We start from the raw sequence: 19,518 nt of genomic DNA on the forward strand, positions 1-19,518 counted from the left end.
TTGTTGCCATTGCCCTCACCCATGATAATTTCCTCCTGCTCCTGCCTCTTTGTGTCTCTGGTTCTAGATTCAGGGTTGACCAAGGCTAAGCCATGTGCAAGCCTTGACTGCAAGACACTCTGGGAATGTTAGTGTCTAGCCATTTTTGCTTCTGTGTTGAGAGATGTGCTCTCATCAGAACTCACATGATGAGGAATTCCCTAAATATGGTGGAACAGAGTTTAGATGCTGGCTGTTGCCAATCCTTCTTCCCCCATAAGGATATAACTCACCATAAGAAGCTTCAGTAAGGACTCTGGTAGAAGGGGAGATGTTGCAGTGGCCAAGGTGTTTATCCATATGAAGCTGTGGTTAATGAACTCTATCTAAGATGGCCAGTTGTTCTTTGCGCACTGGTGTCCAGGGTCCCCTTCACTACGTGTTAACTAAAGCTAGAGGTGTGAAGATTTAGGCATATTTGACCTCACATCGTGGTCCTTAAATAACAAGATGTACTAAATTGAATTTTAACAATAGGAGTAACTAGGAGGAGCAGATTAAGATTTATCTGTTTCCTTGTTTATAGTAGAAAATGAAATTTCACATTATCAATTTGTCTTATAGAGTTGGATGGTTTATATGTTTCATTGATCAACTTCTACCCTTTCAAAAGTTCATTTTTCAATTGCAGTTATACTTGTATATAGCTTACAAATTCTTGCCCACGGATTTGCATTGCCGTTTTCCACTTCTTAGAAGCAAGTACTCTTCAGTTCATTTAGCTCTTCTTCTGGTATTTACTTCCTTGTAACAGATTAATATGTATATATTGGTAATTCTTGAATTTTTTTTTCCATTTTAGGCATTAAACATGAATTCCATTGAGGAGGAGAAGGGTTTAGCTTTCTTTTATTCTTCTTCCATTAAATACCTGCCCTTGTACTCTCTAAGATAGTTATATCTCAGTTTGTTTTCACTGTAAACGCTTTTCGCAGCTGAGCTATGCAGGATACTGTGATTTTATTTTCTTTCTTGTATAGCACATTAAAATTTTGTTGCTTGGCCGGTTGCAGTGGCTCAAGCCTGTAATCCCAGCACTTTGGGAGGCTGAGACGGGCGGATCACGAGGTCAGGAGATCGAGACCATCCTGGCTAACATGGTGAAACCCTGTCTCTACTAAAAAATACAAAAAAACTAGCCGGGCGAGGTGGCGGGCGCCTGTAGTCCCAGCTACTCAGGAGGCTGAGGCGGGAGAATGGTGTGAACCCGGGAGGTGGAGCTTGCAGTAAGCCGAGATCATGCCACTGCACTCCAGCCTGGGTGACAGAGCGAGACTCCGTCCCCCCCCAAAAAAAAAAAAAAAAAAAAAAAAATTTGTTGCTTAGTATTCTATTTATATACTGCTTATTTATCCCCAAATTCTCAAATAAGGTCAAACACAATAGCACATCTCTTGGTTCTTATGTGTGTGCATGTGACATTTTTCTTGGTTTCTCTGCTTGCTCACTCTGTTCTGGACTGTTTACTCTTGAGGCCTGTGCACAGCTGTTGACCTGGAATTTGTCCTCACCAATCACATTGGGAATTCTTGATTGACCTGTTTACTGGATGTAATCTCTTTTGGTTTTGACCCTCTTTTGGGGAGGCACATTGCCTGGCTGCTTTGTGAGAAAGCGTGTAGAGATGGAATTTTTTTGAGATCTGGCATGTGTCAAAATATCATTTGGTCTCCCCTTACATATGATTGATATCTAATTTAAAGTTGGAGATTACTTTCCTTGGGAGTTGAGAGGGCTTGTTCCATTTTCTTCTGCTTCCAATTTTGTTACAGAATTGTTGCATGTTCTTCTGACTATATTTACTTGTTATATGTCTTATTTCTTTTCTTTTTGGATGCTTTTAGGGTATTTAAAAATCCCCCAGTGTTCTGAGCTTTCCTTGTAATATACCTTGGTATGTCACTTTTTCATTCATTGTGAAGACTGTTCTCTCTTTTTTGGAGCTCCTATTGGAACTCTTGGATTTTTCCTCCAACGTAATTATTGTTTTTTTGTTTTAAAATCCCTGGCTGTGTGTGGGCTCACACCTGTAATCCCAGCATTCTGGAAGGTCAAGGTGGGAGGATTGCCTGAGCCCAGGAGTTCCAGACAAGCCTGGGCAACATAGTGAGTCCTTATCTCTTCCAAAAAAAAAAAAGAAAGAACTGGATGTGGTGATATGCGCCTGTAGTCCTAGTTACTTGGGAAGTTGAGGTGGGAGAATCGCTTGAGCCTAAGGATTCGAATTTGCAGTGAGCTATGATTATGCCACTGCACTCCAGCCTGGGCCACTGAGCAAGACTTTGTCTCAAAAAAAAAAAAAAAAAAAAAAATCCTGATTTTTATCCTTGTATCTTTTTGTTCTACTTTAGGGGAACATTTACCTCTATTATCTATTAACCTCTCCATTGATTTTTTATTTCTGTGATTATAATATTAATTCCTAGGAGCTTTTTCTTATTCTCACAATATCTCTATTTTACAGCATCCATTCTTTATTGCTTTGTGGATGCAATATATTTTACCCTGTTGGGGTTCTTAATTATGTGTATTTGAAGTCTTCTCCCTGCATTGACCCTGTTCCCTCCTGAAGTTCCTATCTGTCATGCTGGACCCTATTTCACATGTTTGGTGTTCATCTTGTCATCTTTATTCATGAGAAGGCACTGAGCAAGGCTTTGTCAATTGGTGGCCTCGCATAGGATGACCACCTCTTTTCAGAAGTCGCCTTCCAGTTTTGGTATCTGTAGATCTCTTTTCTTGGGCAGGTTACTTTCTCCAGAAGTCTCCAGTACCAATCTCCTACTGGCCAGTGCTCTGGGAACCCAGCAGAGGAAGGGGCTGTGGAGTGCATAGCTCCACTTAGTCCTTCTCTTTTTCAGTTGGTCCCTCCACCCAGTCACTGTTCCTATTGTCAGAACAGTGCAGATCCTTTCAAGTTTAACCTTTGCTGAGGTGGGAGGAGGGGCATAGCAAGCTTCATGGTTTTGCAAGGATATGGAGTTTTACTCCTTAAAATGACTTGCAAGCAATCCCCCAATTTTCAGTGCCACCTCCACCCTGTCTTCTCATCCAAACCCCACTTAACCGTGTCTTAACTTGCACTTTCCTCAGGTTCTTTGCTGCATACTGGCTTGTTACTTCCTGCCAATTCTGTCTGTAGACGTTTAAGTTTTGTCTGCCTCTGCTTTGAAAATTCACTCATCATTGGGCCAGTTGTTTTTGATTTTCCAAAAATGTTTTCCATAAATTTTGTCCTCCTGCATTCTCTTTCTTCTCATGAACTTATCTCTGCCTTTCACTTACTGTCATTTAGGGGTGGTTTTGGGAGAGAATGGAGATAAGCACAGGATTGTTATCTATCACATGTAATTGATAATCCCTGCTGATCAACTTGTGAGATTTCAGTTCAATTTAGATATGTGGTTGTCTGGTCCATTAAGGAAGGGTTCATTTGGTTACTCTGTACTTTTCAGTTTTGTTCGGAGATTATTACTCTCACTGTCAAAATGAACTAAGTGATACTATTTCTTGGTTTGAGAATATACTAGAAAAAAAGGTCAGTTATCTCTAAAGTATACATTCCAAGTCTGACCTCAAACCTAGGCACAAGCTAACATAGTATTTCCACCATTACAAAAAATAATGACCTTCATTGCCTGGAGCCATAATCACAGTTGGGTGATTTCCTATTAGATCTATTTCTTAGATTTCCTATTAGCTTGACTTGAGTTGGGTCCAAGCTGGAAAAAAACATTCTTTTCTAAGAGCCACTTTATCCAGTAGTCCTAGTTGTGTTCTGTAGGGAACTGAGCTTCCGTGAGGCATGTCTGTAGATTCCGTGAATAATGTTGGACCTTGATGTTCTTCTCCATTCCCTTGCTCAAACCACCCAGAGTACCTCTTACAAAATGCAGAAAGTTTTATGTGCCAGAAGCTTACATCATTGAACACGTAAACACCACAGCAGAATCAAGGCCAAATATTGTCTTTCAACTTTTTTTCTTAAATTTCATTAATACTTCAATTTTAGGAATAACAGCTGATTTATTAAAATTATGTTTAATATATTATTAACATGTATCAAAGATTACTGCAAAATTATTTTTGGGTCTTGTTCAACCATTGTAAAGTCAAAGGGCAATCAATTCAAATTTTAAAGGTTTTGTATGAATGTAGGGGAATCTGATGTGATTTCTTTTGTTTTGTTTGTTTTTTTGGAGACAGAGTGTCACTCTTGTCGCCCAGGCTGGAGTGCAGTGTCCCGAACACGACTCATTGCAGCATCGCCCTCCTGGACTGAAGCAGCCCTCCTGCCTCAGCCCCCCAAGTAACTGGGATTACAGGCACATGGCCAGATAATTTTTTGTAGAGACGAGTTTTGCCATGTTTCTCAGGCTTGTCTTGAATTCCTGGGCTCAGGTGATCCACTTACCATGGCCTCCCAAAATGCTGGGATTACAGGCATGAGCCACCACGCTGGGCCTGATCTAATTTCTAATCTAGACTTTATGAAAATCCTTTAAAAAAATAATAATATTTACCTTCATATGGTAGAATTAGTATTTTTCTGTTTCAGACACCTCATGTTCTTTGTTGATAAATCAAGATTGAGAGTATGTGGAAGTTCTGAGACGAAATCTTTCTATTTGCAGGTTCCTCTTGTCACCATGATAAAGAGTGCTGGGGCATCTGTTTTGTGCTAAAGCTAACTAGAAGTGTCGCTGCTCTGAGCAACAGGCGGGAAGTACTTCTGTCCTTAAAACCAAAAATAGATGCTCTTTCTCATTATCATAGCTCAAATGATCATCTTTTTTAATGAGATGGGCACATCCCTTGTGGTTTTCACAGATTTAATGATCAGATTATTTAATGCAGAGCTTGGGGAAAAACAGCTCTGGTAAGATAGATGATGGAAATTTTACTGGAAGCAAAAATAACAACTTTATTCCTTCTTTTTCTTTCTGCTAATGTTTTCAACCTCTTATTCCTTTGTTTGTTTAGAGATGGTCTTGCTATGTCACCCAGGCTGAAGTGCAGTGGCACCATCATAGCTCACTGCAGCCTCGAACTCCTGGGCTCAAGCAATCCTCCTGCCTTAGCCTCCCAAGTAGTTGAGACTACAGGCATGGGCCATAATACCCGACTTGCTTGCATATTGATTGACTGCTTAATTGATGAGATGAGGTCTTGCTATGTTGCCCAGGCTGGTCTTGAACTACTGGCTTCAAGTGATCCTACTACCTCAGCTTCCCAAATACTGAGATTACAGGTGTGGGCCACCTCACTGGGCCTCCTGCTGTTTTTTAAAAAATTATTATTAATTATTTTTCATGATTCTTAAAGGCATTTACTTTTCTTATTTTAATATATTGGTACGTTTACACATTTCTCACTATATTTTAACTTCAAGAGACCATTACCAGGGAGAAAAAAAATTATTTGTAAGGAGAGTTGGATGTGTCAGGATTTAGGTATACTGTATGTAGTCTGACTTGCTTTGGACAACTCTGTGAAGTATTGTGTATTAGTATGTTGGCAGCTGGAAGGAGAAAAATTGCTTCTTTGCTGATTTTAGAAAGTTCTGTTTGTATTTCTGAAAGTAAGACAAGAAACAAAAAGAATAGAAGAAATTTAAGGGAAATAAGGTAATGTATGTGAAGGTGCCTTGTAAACTGCTAAATTACATTACAGCTCTTAGTTACAGTTATTGCAAGGGTTGAACTTAAAGTGAGAAAATAAGTTCCACAAAGATGCTATAAAGAAAAATGGGAAAAAGAGAAAAGAACTTGAATAGGAAGTTGTTAAGAGAAAACAAAATGGGAAAATGATAATGGGGAATTTTTACATTCTAGTGTTTTTTTTTACTCTGAAAATTCAGTAGTACTTGTTCTTCCTATATGAGCAGTGAAGTTAAAAATATTTATTAGCCAAAAATAATGTTCTATGGAAATAATTTGGAAAAAGAATCTTATCTGAGGTTGTGAGAGTTGGATGGAAACTACTAGGCACAAGACCTTATCAGGTCTAAATAAAGATCTGTGTGTTGTAGGGGGTTATGTACTTAATTAAGGTATAATTCACATCTGCAGATCTCTTCTGAGCCTTTCCTTTCGTTCTCATTCATACCTTTGCAAGGCTGATATCCTTAGCCCATTTTACAGATGAGGCTTAGAAGGCTAATTGATTTGCCCATAGCCACTTAATGTATGCAGTGGTAAAGGCCTACCCCTTCTTCAGGTTCTGAGTTTGTTCCCACATTTCTAGAATCTTCACATCAGGGCAACTGGTTTTGTTGTGTTTCTGGAGATTCTGCTTATTGAATTTCTCCAAAGGAGGTGCTTGTTAAATCACAGTGGTCACTTAGAAATAACACACTCCGGGCAGGTTTTAGGCTTGGCTAAATCACTTCAAATGAGTTCTGCTTAAGAAACACTGTTTGAATTCCCTAAGAACCAAGAAATAAACAAAAAAGGCATCACAACAGCCCAGGTATGTGTTCAGAGGCCGTGCCCTGTGCCCTTCAGATCTTATCTGGAGCTTGGTATTTTAAGTTTTGTTCTCTTGTACTTCATTATTTTATCTGAATTCCAAAATTGTAGCTGAGTTGAAGAAGGGAAAGGTTGGTACTGTAACAGAAATGAGATGCAACTCTTTAGGGCAAAGGAGAGGAGATAGCCAGACTACGAAAGGCAGACAAATATCCCCAAAGCCTAGCAGCCATCTGCCTTTGAGTAGAGGAATAAACAGCCCTCTGTTGCCTCAGAAGCTTCTGAGAACAGCTGTCTTGCCACTGGCCTTTAATGGGCAGGTTAAACCCAGTTACCAGCAGGATACACACAAAGCCAACCTTACACTCTCTCCCTCTATTCGCCATCAATTTATCTCCAACTCAGACCTTGACTCTAATCAGCCACAGCTCTTGACTTCAGACCTGGCTCTGTAACTTGGATTTCCCCTTGAGCTCTCCAGAGTGTATTTATATCTGTGCTCTCCCTGTTGTGAGAACTTCAGCAGTCTCTTCCTTTTGATTCTCATTGCACCCTGTGCTTTAGTAGTAACTCCCCATCCAGCTCTCTTTGTGGTGGTAGAAACCCAGCTCCTGCCCAGTAACTGCTGCCACTCCTTTTCCTTGGAGTTAGTATTCTCATGTTCCAGCAGAGCAAGTAATTTATAGTCATGTTGATGATCCTGTGTCACCAAAGATTAATCACATTCTGGATTCTCTGAAGAAGGCATTACCTTTTAGAAAAAAAAATTAATCCGCTATGGTTGAAATTAAACCCATTTTGATACCTAGATGGGTAATCCCTCAACTGTTTTGAAAATTGTGATCATTTTCAATGTCTTATTCTTTGAGATTTTTTTTTTAATTTTTATTTATTTTATTTTATTTTATTTTTTGAGACAGTCTCTCGCTCTGTCACCCAGGCTGGAGTGCAGTGGCATGATCTCTGCTCACTGCAACCTCTGCCTCCCGGGGTTCAAGTGATTCTCCTGCCTCAGCCTCACAAGTAGGAGAGATTACAGGCACCTGCCACCGTGCCCGGCTAATTTTTGTATTTTTGGTAGAGACGGGGTTTCGCCATGTTGGCCAGGCTGGTCTCGAGCTCCTGACCTCAGGTGATCTGCCTGCCTTGGCCTCCCAAAGTGCTAGGATTATAGGTGTGAGCCACTGTGCCCGGCCTATTCCTGGAGATTTTAAGAAGCAGAAATTATATTGTACTGTAACTGCAGAATGATGCAGAGAATTATAATTATTGAATTATAGAATATATTATTTTGGAAGAGCATAAGCAACCTTTTAGATAGCTTACGTCACCTTTCTATTAATAAATGTTGCTTTAAGCAAAGCCATTTAAAATTTTTTTGTGTACAAATTTATCTTTTAGGTCAACAACAGGAAATGCTTAAGCAGAGCTATTATATATCTTAAAAATAGTGAAATGAGCATAGTAGAACTAGTGGCCCTGTTGACATGAAATGTTTACTTTGGAGAGAATTCTTGGCATTTTTGTCCCACATCAGCATAATAAGAACTTGTAGGAGAGGAGGGAAGCATTAATGTATTTGTTGAGGATTAATGACCTTGTAGAGCATTTGTGGTAGTGAATATATTATGGCTAGTACCGTAAATGTAGTAATTAAAAAGCTGCACACTAAACACTTTGTAGACTGGCAAGTATATTCCCTTCCTTTCCTTGACGGCTTGCATTCAAGTGAGTAGCGTATATTTATCTTGCTCTTAGCGTTCTTAAGAGTAGAAAGAAGTCTCAAAGATTGGTTTCCTTCCCAAGATATTGCTACTCAGATGGACACAATCAGATTTGATGTTCTCAGGATCAAGTTATTTTTTAACAATTCAGAAAAATGTCACATGGTACATACTAATAAAAAAAACTGTTCTTCACCTTTGGAAGCTTTATTATTAAAGTTACTTTTAGACGAATATTACCTTGTGTTGCTGCGTAATATAAAATGTGTTCAGGCCAGGCATGGTGGCTCACGCCTGTAGTCCCAGCACTTTGGGAGGCCAAGGCAGGTGGATCTCTTGAGGTCAGGAGCTCAAGACAAACCTGGTCAATGTGGTAAAATCCTGTCTCTACTAAAAATACAAAAATTAGTCAGGTGTGTTGGTGCACGCCTGTATCCCAGCTACTTGCGTGTCTGAGATATAAGAATCACTTGAACCCGGGAGGCGGAGGTTGAAGTGAGCCGAGATTGCATCACTGCACTCCAGCCTGGGGGACAGGAGTGAAAGAAACCGTCTTAAATAAATAAATAAATAAATAAGTAAAATAAAATAAAATAAAATAAAATGTGTTCAGTATGATCATGATACCTCAGGGCTTCTTTTATTATAAAAGAAGTAAAATCGTGAGTAATAGAAATATATATTAGGACTAAAACAGACCTGCAACCAAGGTGAATTTTTAAAATTTTCAAGGAAGCGAGACTTGGTTATCTCATGACTATTTATCTTATTGCTCCAGCGGGTTAAACCTAAGCGGGTTGTGTGAATGAGCATCTGGGAGGAGAGGCACCATGCTGTGAGAGTAATGATGTCCTGTCCTTCACAGGGGAGGATGACAAAGAAGGCAGACAGATGTAAAGTCTGCAATTTCTATTGCTTTGTGTCCTCAAAATGTTCATACCCATCTATTTTCCCATTTAAGAGGCATCTTGTTTTTTATACTTTCTGAATCCTCCCACTTAACATGCAGTATTTACTTACAAGTTCTTATTTATGAGTTCATAAAGATTTTCTTCTGTGAAAAGTAAGTGCAGCTGAATGTGATTTGCAGCTTTGCTTTGAGTCAGTTAGGGTAGGAAAAGAAGAAATAGAAAGACTATTTCTGTTCTCACCATTTAATTGGCCTCCTTACTTCCTAGTTGTGAAAGCTCTTCACTAATGTATTGGTTTATTGATTTATTTCACATTTATTGACTGCTTACTACATCCTATGCCCCGAGGATACAGAGATGGTCCAGTTAGTAGGCATCTGATGCCTTTGAAACCACCTCTGTCCTGACTGACTTCAGTGCAGATAGCATTGGTTCTAAAATCCTTTCAAGTTCCAGAAATGGCCTGGATCTTGTTCCTGTTAACAGAATAGACAAACTGCAGAGCAGGCTTAGAGTTTTTGAGATCACAAAGGCTATCTGGGGAACCTAAAAGCTGCTTTTCCAGGTGTTTTCCATTGCATCGGGTTTCTAATGAATCTTGCTCCTTTGGCATTACTGGGATACTTTCCAAGTATAAAGTCACTCCACTCCATTTCTGAATTGGCTAAAATCCTAGATGGAAAAGCGTTCAGGAGATCACAGTGGAATGGCATAACTGCTGTTTTAAGAGGCAGCTAGGAAGTCTCAGTAGCAGGTGCCACTGCGAACCCATTCTCCCCTCCTTCTTGCCTTTACTTTCAAATGTCTGCCTGTTTTTCATTTTCAGTAGTTTATCCATGGTAGGAAGGACCTTTGAATTGGAGCAATTCAAGAAGCTTTCTAAGATGGTGGGTAGGGCTGGGTGCGGTGGCTCATGCCTGTAATCCCAAAACTTTGGGAGGCCAAGGTGGGCAGATCCCAAGGTCAAGAGATCGATACCATCCTGGCCAACATGGCGAAACCCCATCTCTACTAAAAATACAAAAATTAGCTGGGTGTGGTGACACGTGCCTGTAATCCCAGCTTCTCGGGAGACTGAGGCAGCAGAATTGCTTGAACCAGGGAGTCGGAGGTTGCAGTGAGCTGAGATCATGCCATTACACTCCAGCCTGGCAACAGAGCGAGACTCCATCTTAAAAAAAAAAAGAAAAAAAAAGATGGCGGGTAATAGTTTTGCTTAGTGAAACTATATGTACACCTTTGGAAATGTTGACACCCAAAACCCAAGATCATTTTAAGAAAAAATATCTTCCAGATCTTTTGCTTATATAGTTTTTGTTTTTTTGTGTTTTTTTTGTTGTTTTTTTGGAGACGGAGGCTCGCTCTGTCGCCCATGCTGGAGTGCAGTGGCCGGATCTCAGCTCACTGCAAGCTCCGCCTCCCGGGTTTACGTCATTCTCCTGCCTCAGCCTCCCGAGTAGCTGGGAGTACAGGCGCCCGCCACCTCGCCCGGCTAGTTTTTTGTATTTTTTAGTAGAGACAGGGTTTCACCGTGTTAGCCAGGATGGTCTCGATCTCCTGACCTCGTGATCCCCCCGTCTCAGCCTCCCAAAGTGCTGGGATTACAGGCTTGAGCCACCGCGGGCCCGGCCTTATATAGTATTTTTTGATACTCTGAAGTTCTACTCTTAGGGGTAGAACTTATAAATGCTCTTTTCTATTTTGGTACAAACTGCCTTGTTTGTTTGTTTACCTTAAAACAGACTTAGACTACTTTAATTTTGGGGGATAGCTTGCCAGAAACCAAGAATTTCATGATCCATGTCCTCAGACCATTTACTTGTCACATCATTCTCAACAAAGAGACTTCGCCAACTATTTTCTGAAAACATTGATGCCATTTGGTCTATTGCCTCCAAATTCCCAATACTGTTCATTATGACCTTATTATAGCCAGATTTATCTTTCCAGTAGCCCCCCCTTACCCAGTTTCATTTCTGTGATTGCAGTTTCCTGCAGTACAGTACACTAAGATAGCTATGAGAAATAGAGACCACATTCACCTGCTCTATTTTATTATTGGGTATCATTGTTAATCTCTTACCGTGCCTAATTTATAAATTAAACTTTATCACAGGTACATACTTGTGGGAAAAAACTTAGTATAGCTAGATAGGGCTTGGTTCTATCCATGGTTTCAGGCATCCACTGGGGATCCTGGAATGCATCCCCCATGGATAAAGGGGAGCTACTGTACTTTCCTTCTAATATCAGAGGGTTGTGGACTCCCCTTCTTCTTCAAGGTCAGCCCCTTCATCTGTACTCCTGACCCTTTGGCCCACCTCTTTTGAGATCTCAGACCATCTTTACCTCTTCCCTCTTGGACTTTCAGCCCCTCCCTCTGAATTGCGTCTTTCAGCCTGTAGCCATGTGCTATGAGCGCTTAGTCTCTTCCAGCAGCCATGCATTCCCCTTCCTGGGCTCTTCTACTTGCTCTCTTGATTCTGTTATCTCTGCCTCCACCAGGTGTTATCTCAGCTCTCCATCAAGGTGGACAGTGACTTCTTAAATGCCAAATCCAAAGGTATATTTTTCATTTTTTATCTTTGTTCATCTCTTTCTATCCCGTGTACCTCTCTGCCATTCTTCCTGGGTCGTCTTCAAAAGATGGTTTTCCTCTGCACATTCTATTGTGTGTGTTCTCCAGGATTCTGCACTGATTGTATAATGTTCTCCTTCTGTCCATGTTCCTGCAGTGACGCCACTCACTGACACGATCTCTGCTCCCCACTATGTTGTAATCGCTTTTATGCCTTTATGTTTTTCTCAGGCTGCTTCTCCAGGCTTTACTCTCAAGAGTATCTCAGTATCCCCACCTGAATCTTCCATGCTTCAATTTCTCTCTCTTTTTTTTTCTTTTTTTTGAGATAGAGTTTCACTCTTGTTGCCCAGGCTGGAGTGCAATGGCATAATCTCAGCTTACCACAACCTCTGCCTCCCGGGTTCAAGCGATTTTCCTGCCTCAGCCTCCTGAATAGCTGGGATTACAGGCATGTGCCACCATGCCCATGCCAGTTAATTTAGTATTTTTAGTAGAGACAGGGTTTCTCCATGTTCGGGCTGGTCCCGAACTCCCGGCCTCAGGTGATCCGCCTGCCTTGGCCTCCCAAAGTGTTGGGATTACAGGCGTGAGCCACTGATGCCTCAATTTCTAATGCCCCAAACTAAATTCCTTGTATTCCTTATTTCTTCTCCTATATTCTCTACCTTGGTTGTCACTACCATTCATCCAAATGTAATAAACCTAGAGTTCCGCTTTGAGTTTCTGGATGGTTCCAAGTACTAATTCTTCTCTCCCCTTCTCTATCTACTTCTGTTGCCCTAATCTCCACCCTTTCCTTCTCCCTGAATGATTGTGACAACCAAACAGGTCTCCCTGCCTTTACCCTGCCCCCTTCAAGTCCACCCAGAGAATCATGCATCCGAAACCCAGATCTGACCCCTCAGTGGCTGTTTACACCCAGGATAAAGTCAGAGTTCTTTGAGATGTGTACATGGTTGCCATCTGGCTCCAGGCTTATTTTCTGGCCTCATTCTGCAGGCCTCACTCTAGAGAGTGGCCAGCAATTCTGGACTATACCATGCGGTTTCTTACCTTTCCTTTTTCTATTGCCTTGTCTTGCATCCCTAGCGTGGCTAACTCCTACCCAGCCTTAGGACATGCTAGGCACCCCTTTTTCTTGGAAGCGCTCCCTGACCTGTCCATTTCTGGACTAGACACACCCTTGCTTGATATGAAGCTCAATGATTTTGCTCATCCCATAACCCTATAGTGGCCAGTTTGTGTGCATCCTTTGGCTCCCCTAGACTTCACTTTCCTTAGAGACAGAGATGGTATCTTATTCATCTTTGTAGCTCCAGTGCTTAGCATGGTGCTGGGTGTATAGTAGGTGTTCTGCATATGTTTTTTAAATAAAAAATCAACAGTGACAGTAAATCAACTTGATGGCCACAAAAAAGGGCAAAAATAATTTCTGCATAGGAGTCAGCCTTAGAAGGGAGCATGAAGGGGACTTCTGCAGTGCAGATAATGTTCTGGTTTTGATCTGGTGTGTTTTCAGTTTAGGAAAATACATTGAGCTGTCCATTGTGGTGTGTGCATTTTCTATATGTTATACGTCACTGAAAATATTTTTTTTTTCCCAATCAGCGTAACATCTAACCTCCCCAATACAGAAAAACAATTTTCTTCCTTTCAAGCTTTTAAAGTTTTACAGGATTTTAGTTCAGATGTCACAGCAAAGAGCCAGGCAGTGCTATTCCTTGATGTTAAGGAAGAATGGAAAAGCATCAGGCAAATGCAGGTGGGATTGCCTGGACTTTTGATGGGGGCCAGTGAGGGCCAGCCCTGATCGCTGGAAGCGACCTGTGCCTCTGTCACACTTATTGCAGGGCCCACATGCTAATCATCAGCAAGCCCTGGGCCTGCCTGCAGTGACAGGGAGACTTCATCTTGCATGCGACTATGAATAATTCATAAACATGGTTATCTGGAAATTTGTGGTCATCATTAGCATTTTAATGAAAAAAAAAATGCTGTCATTATCCTAAGTCTCTGTTTTGTTTCTACCTTTTTTTTTTGTCTCCCCCTACCGCAGCTAACCATCTCAGTCTTTCCTGAGGACTTGGGAACTGCAGAGGCCCCTACCAATGTGTTGACTGTCACTATGGGCAGACGGTACCCGGAGGCTCACTGTCGTCCAGGCAGCTCATGTATGTATGGGATCAGTCTCTCTCTTGCTTTTTTCCCTTTAATTTTCATTGTAGAATATCACAGAGTCCTGAATTGGTAAAAGCTTTAAAGGTTTAAATAAGGATGTTTAGCAATACAAGAGAATGGATTGCTCTAGGGTAATTTTGAATATTGCATGGTAAGAAATGTTACCTAAATTAGGATTTTTGTAATCAAGTGGCCCTATAAGACCAGAAGTGTATATCAACAATCTCCTTTTTCTGTTTCAGTGCATCCATTCTTTTTTTCCTTTTTCTTTTCTTTTTTGAGACTGGGTCTTGCTCTGTTGCCCAGGCTAGGGTCCAGTGGCATGAACACAGCTCACTGTAGCTTCGAACTTCTGGTTCAAGTGATCCTCCCACCTTAGTCTACTGTGTAATTGGGACTACAGATGTGTGCCACCATGCCTGGCTAATTTTGTTTATTTTTTGTAGAGATGGGGTCTCGTTATGTTGCCCAGGCTGGTCTTGACCTCCTAGGCTCAAGAGATCCACCCACCTCAGCCTCCCAAAGTTTCTGGATTACAGGCATGAGCCACCATGCCTGGCCTAATGTATCTATTCTTCTATAGGCTTTTATTTTTTTAAGCTTTCGTTTTTCATCACAATATATAACATTTGAAACAATAATAATGCCATAAATTAAAAACATTTCTCAGTGATTGTTTGAATTCCTTTATAATCACAAAATTCATGGACCCAGAAGAGAGGTCCCCTGGGTATGTGTCTGTTTAATATGTATTAGGGAGAGAGTTCCTGGCTTTTACTTCTTAGCCTTCTCCAAAGGAGGAAACTCTTTCAGTTCCCTCAGGGATGATCTTCGATGTCTCACAACACTGACGTTTTCCCAGCAGTCTTTTGGGAACTGCTATAGTTGTAGCCTTTTCCTATTTGTCGTTACCCCTGATTAACCTAGGAGAAAAATGATTCTTCCCTTTAATTATCTATCTTTATTTCTATGAAGGGCAGTGTGTCTCAGACTTACTTCTTGCTCCCTGCTGTCTTTTGGCCTTGGACCAGTTGTATAGATATTTATTTGTTTTTGTTGCTTTCCTTTGGAACCTGTGGAATTTTGGCTCTAAGTCAGGGGAAATTTGGGGTAATTCCCCATAGTGCTTTTGTTCCCATATCCTTTCTGTAGTTATGCTTATTCGTATTCACTTTTAAGTGCCATTACCTTGTGCAGCTCAGTTTTTTTCTTTATAGAAAAGTTATGGCTAGGCTCATGCCTATAATCCTAGCACTTTGGGAGGCTGAGGTGGGTGGATCACTTGAGCCCAGGAGTTTAAGACCAGCCTGGGCTTCATGACGAAACCCTGTCTCTACAAAAAATATAAAAATTAGCCAGGCATGGTGGCATGTGCCTGTAGTCCCAGCTACTTGGGAGGCTGAGGTGGGAGGATTGCTTGAGCCCAGGAGGTACAGGTTGCAGTGAGCTGAGATTATACCACTGCATTCCAGCGTGGGAGACAGAGCAAGACTCTGTCTCAAAAAAAGAAAAAAGAAAGCAAAGAAAAGTTAGAACCACCCTCAAGTCCTCACCCAGACAATTGCTTGTAAAGTAAGTCAGATAGTTAAAAGCAGTAGCATTTTATAGCAGTAGGGAGGGATTGCTGATAATAGAATAGGGATTCGGATCAACAGCCAGCATTAAAGCCAGCAGTGTTGGGGTAAACAGCTTTTCACATATTTTCAGATATTGTTGGTATCTCCAAGGGTGTTACAGTTTTACTCTGAAATTAGCAATTTTCATAGGGAGCATCATCAGAATAAAGTTTACACCTGTACCCTATATAACAGGGATCTGCAGACTGTAGCCAATAGGTCAGATCCAGCCTATGCTTATTTTTATAGGAGCTGAGGGTGGTTTTTATATTTTTAAATGGTTACATTTTAAATGGTTATATAAGCACCTACATAATCTCTTTTTTGTCTCTTGGCCCTCAAAGCCTAAAATATCTGTGATCCTGTTAAGAAAAAATTTGCCTACCCCTGTGTAGAAGAAAGTTGGAGGACATGTACTGCCATTGATCCAAGTGAAATTGTTAGTACTTGAGCATTTTTGACATACAAAAAGGTTAATTTCATATGGTTCAAGCTAATATATTTTGAGGACATTGTTCCTTCACAGTGGTTAAAATGCTAACATTTGGGCTCTTGAAGTGGAAGAAGTAAATTTACCTGAAAAATTCACATGTGTGTTCTTGCTCCTTTTTTCACCTCAGAGAATGACACATTGGCCATCAGCTGAGTTCCTTTCCAGAGATTACCAAAGGGCGCTGAGCTGCACAGGTGTGTGCTGTCCAGTAATTGCAAGGAAGCTCTTTATTTTCATTTGACTTATTTCTTACTAAGAGCTCTTTATGAGAAAACTGTCTTCTTACTGGGTGCCAGAAACGTGCTACCTGTGCTCAGCATAGCGATTGCTGCCCTGAGGCCTCTACTGCACTTGTCACTTTGTGTCTTTTTTCTGGTGGGGGGAGAGAGAGTGGCTGCTTTTCCAGGGAGCACATAGCTGCATAACACGTTGCCTGAAACGCCCTTCCCTGGAACTAGAGTGTGGTTCGTACCCTCTCATGGTTTCCATCTCTGATTTCTTTTCCCATTGTTGTTGATCCCTCAGTCCAGGCATGAACACTGTTACGTATTTTACTTGATTTGTTCTCCATTCCTCCCTTCTACGTACTCCTTTGTAGCTTGCTTCTCCTGATCATTAAATAAGATTTGGCTGGGTACTGTAACCCCAGCACTTTGGGAAGCTGAGGTTCCCAAAAAAAAAAAAAGCTGGGTGGAGGTCAGGAATTTGAAACCAGCCTGGCCAACATGGTAAAGCGTCATTTCTACTTAAAAAAAATTTACAAAAATTAGCTGGGTGTGGTTGTGGGCGCCTGTAATCCCAGCTACAAGAGAGGCTGAGGCAGGAGAATCGCTTGAACCTGGGAGGCGGAGGTTGCAGTGAGCCAAGATTGCAGCATTGCACTCCAGCCTGGGTGACAAGAGCAAAACTCAAAATAATAAATAAATAAATAAATAAATAAGATTTGCTTGTTGAAACCTCAAGCTGACGTTCTGTAGAGGCTACTCATAGCAGAAATAAATGTTAACCTTGGCAGCCGTCGCTGCCTTCACATAAGGCAGGAAAGCCAATTTGACCTGGGGCCTCCTCACCAGCCTGTGTCTGAACAGGGCCACACTGTTCCCTGGAGAAGGGAAATGATTTCAGTAAAAAAAACAACAGCAACATGCCATAGAGTTAATAATTTTATCATCAGGTGTGGTCGGAATCATCAGTCAAGGGTCAGCAGTGCATATTGCTGTGCCCTACATTGGTTTTGAGGCTCGTATGTCAGACTGGAATTTTAATTTTCTTTCCTTCTGTTTTGAGATTAGTCTGCCTTTCCCGGCTATCTCCTTTCAGGGCAGGGTGCTGCTGTTGGATGGAATGTGGAATGGCATCCATTGAGCATGAAAATAAGAAGTAAATAGTTAGAGCTGTTCTTTCCTGACTTTTCATGCAGATATTTGTGTTTATGTTAAAACTCCAGTTTTAAAATGAGTCATGTGCCGCATAACAATGTTTCAATCTACCGTGGACTGCATATACAACAGTAGTCCCGTGAGATTGTAAGACCCCATTTGTCTTGTACCTTTTCTATGTTTAGATATGTTTAGGTACACAGATACTTATCATTGTATTACAGTTGCCTGCGGTATTCAGTACAGTAACATGCTGTACGTGTTTGTAGCCTGGGAACCCTAGGCTCTGCCATCTAGCCTAGGTGTGTAGTAGGCCATGCCATCCAGCCTAGGTGTGTAGTAGGCTGTACCATCTAGGTTTGTGTAAGAACACTCCATGATGATGTTTGCACAGCAATGAAATCGCCCAGTGATGCATTTCTCAGAATGTGTTTCTGTTGTTCAGCAACACATGACTATATTCTAGGAATTGCTAATAAAAATTGCATATTTGTTCATTTTTGTCGGTACCTATCCATTCCTTTGGATGACTGCAGCCACCACTGTAACCTCAGCTGTGAGGATCTGGAGTGTTATAATAGCTTCCAGACCTTGGCCTGCAGTCTCTTTGCCTGCAAATTTAACTCATGCATAGTGGCCAAATGAATCTAACTGAGGCATGGCTCTCATCATGCCACTTCCCTGCTGAAATTGTTTAGTGTGTACCCACTAGTTTAAAAGGTCACCCTGATATTTGAGTCCTTTAGGTCTCCTTTCACTGCTCCTTATTTTTATTACCTATTACTCATGAGGAATGATCGTTATTGTTGTTGGTATTATTACTATTCAGTAGACATTTATAGTAGTGTGCGTGGGCTGCTCCTGCCAGGGTACACCCTGTGCCTTTGGGTCACGTGCCTTTGCTCCTGCTGTTTCCGCTCTGGTATGTGGATCCATCTTTTGGAACCCGCTAAAATCCTGCTCTTGCCATGGGGTGCAGCAGAGTCACTCTCTTTCCCAGGGAGTTTTCTGGTTTCCCCACTGGAAGCACGTGTTCCTGCAGCTCTTAAATCTCCCTCTTGATGCTTGCTTGTGTCCTAAATTCCTTTTATATTTTGGCACATGTATATAATTTGTCTGAACTCCAGCACTAAAGTCTTTTTCATTTCTCTCCTCTCCTCTGTGAGTGAGGACACTATTTTATCTACGGTAGTTGCTGCAATATTTGTGGAGTCATCTTGGGCTAAGGGGTGGAACTGGATAATAACCATCCTCAGAGCCAGTGCCAGCCAAGACTGAGGGGGAGTAATCGGAGCCTGACGCAGAATAAATGCTTAATAAATATATATCGAATGGATGAATGAATGAAGTACTTGCTTAGAAACTTAACTCAGCATTGATAAGGGGAGAAATTCTTTGCATATTCCAAGTTTTTCCAAATCCTGCTTTCCAACACACATGGTTCTCTCTAGCTTTAGTTGTATTCATGGTAACTTTTTCCTGAACAACCGCTATTTACTGTTCTATTTCTAGCTCTTGGGCACAGGTTTTGCCAGTTGTGTTGGCTGTCTCTTTTGGTAAATTGTTTCTTGTTTGGTGTTAAGCTTTCACTGTAAGTCTCTTCATTAGAGGTTGTTTGATGTGGGAGTCCCGTGCAATTAGGATTGTACAAACCCAGCACTTTCTCATTTGCCTCAGTTAGTGCCCGATGGGTGTCCTAGCTTTTGGACCACTGTTATTATTATTATTATTATTATTTTAATTTTTTTTTGGAGACAGAGTTTTACTCTTTGTTACCTAGGCTAGAGTGCAATGGCGCCATCTTGGCTCACTGCAACCCCTGCCTAAAGGGTTCAAGCAATTCTTCTGTTTCAGTTTCCTGAGTAGCTGGGATTACAGGCGCCTGCCACCATGCCTGGCTAATTTTTGTATTTTTAGTAGAGATGGGGTTTCACCATGTTGGCCAGGCTGGTCTCGAACTCCTGATCTCAGGTGATCCGCCTGCCTCGGCCTCCCAAAGTGCTGCGATTATAGGTGTGAGCCACGTCACCCAGCCTAGTGTTACTGTTTTCTTGGCTCGGGAACTTGATGTTCCATGGGTGTTCTGTATTTGGGTGCCATACCTCTACATGGGAGCTGTTTTGAAAT

General features: G+C 41.4%; 1 protein-coding gene across 17 annotated transcripts in view; it reads left to right on the plus strand.

The window, feature by feature from the left end:
- APBB2 (amyloid beta precursor protein binding family B member 2) overlaps positions 1-19,518 on the plus strand; it is a 402,192-nt gene that overhangs the window by 136,240 nt on the left and 246,434 nt on the right. For 15 of the 17 annotated variants that reach the window (XM_031664637.1, XM_031664627.1, XM_031664630.1 and 12 more), the window contains one exon: positions 13,782-13,896. The exons of 1 other annotated variant lie outside the window; for it this stretch is intronic. The gene's annotated coding sequence lies outside the window, so the exon portion shown is untranslated. Of the gene's footprint in view, positions 1-13,781; positions 13,897-16,139; positions 16,207-19,518 lie in introns of all 17 variants that reach the window. One more of the 17 variants, XM_031664622.1, reaches the window with a different exon arrangement.

The sequence above is a fragment of the Papio anubis genome, chromosome 3, assembly GCF_008728515.1.
Source record: "Papio anubis isolate 15944 chromosome 3, Panubis1.0, whole genome shotgun sequence".
NCBI classification, from domain to species: domain Eukaryota; kingdom Metazoa; phylum Chordata; class Mammalia; order Primates; family Cercopithecidae; genus Papio; species Papio anubis.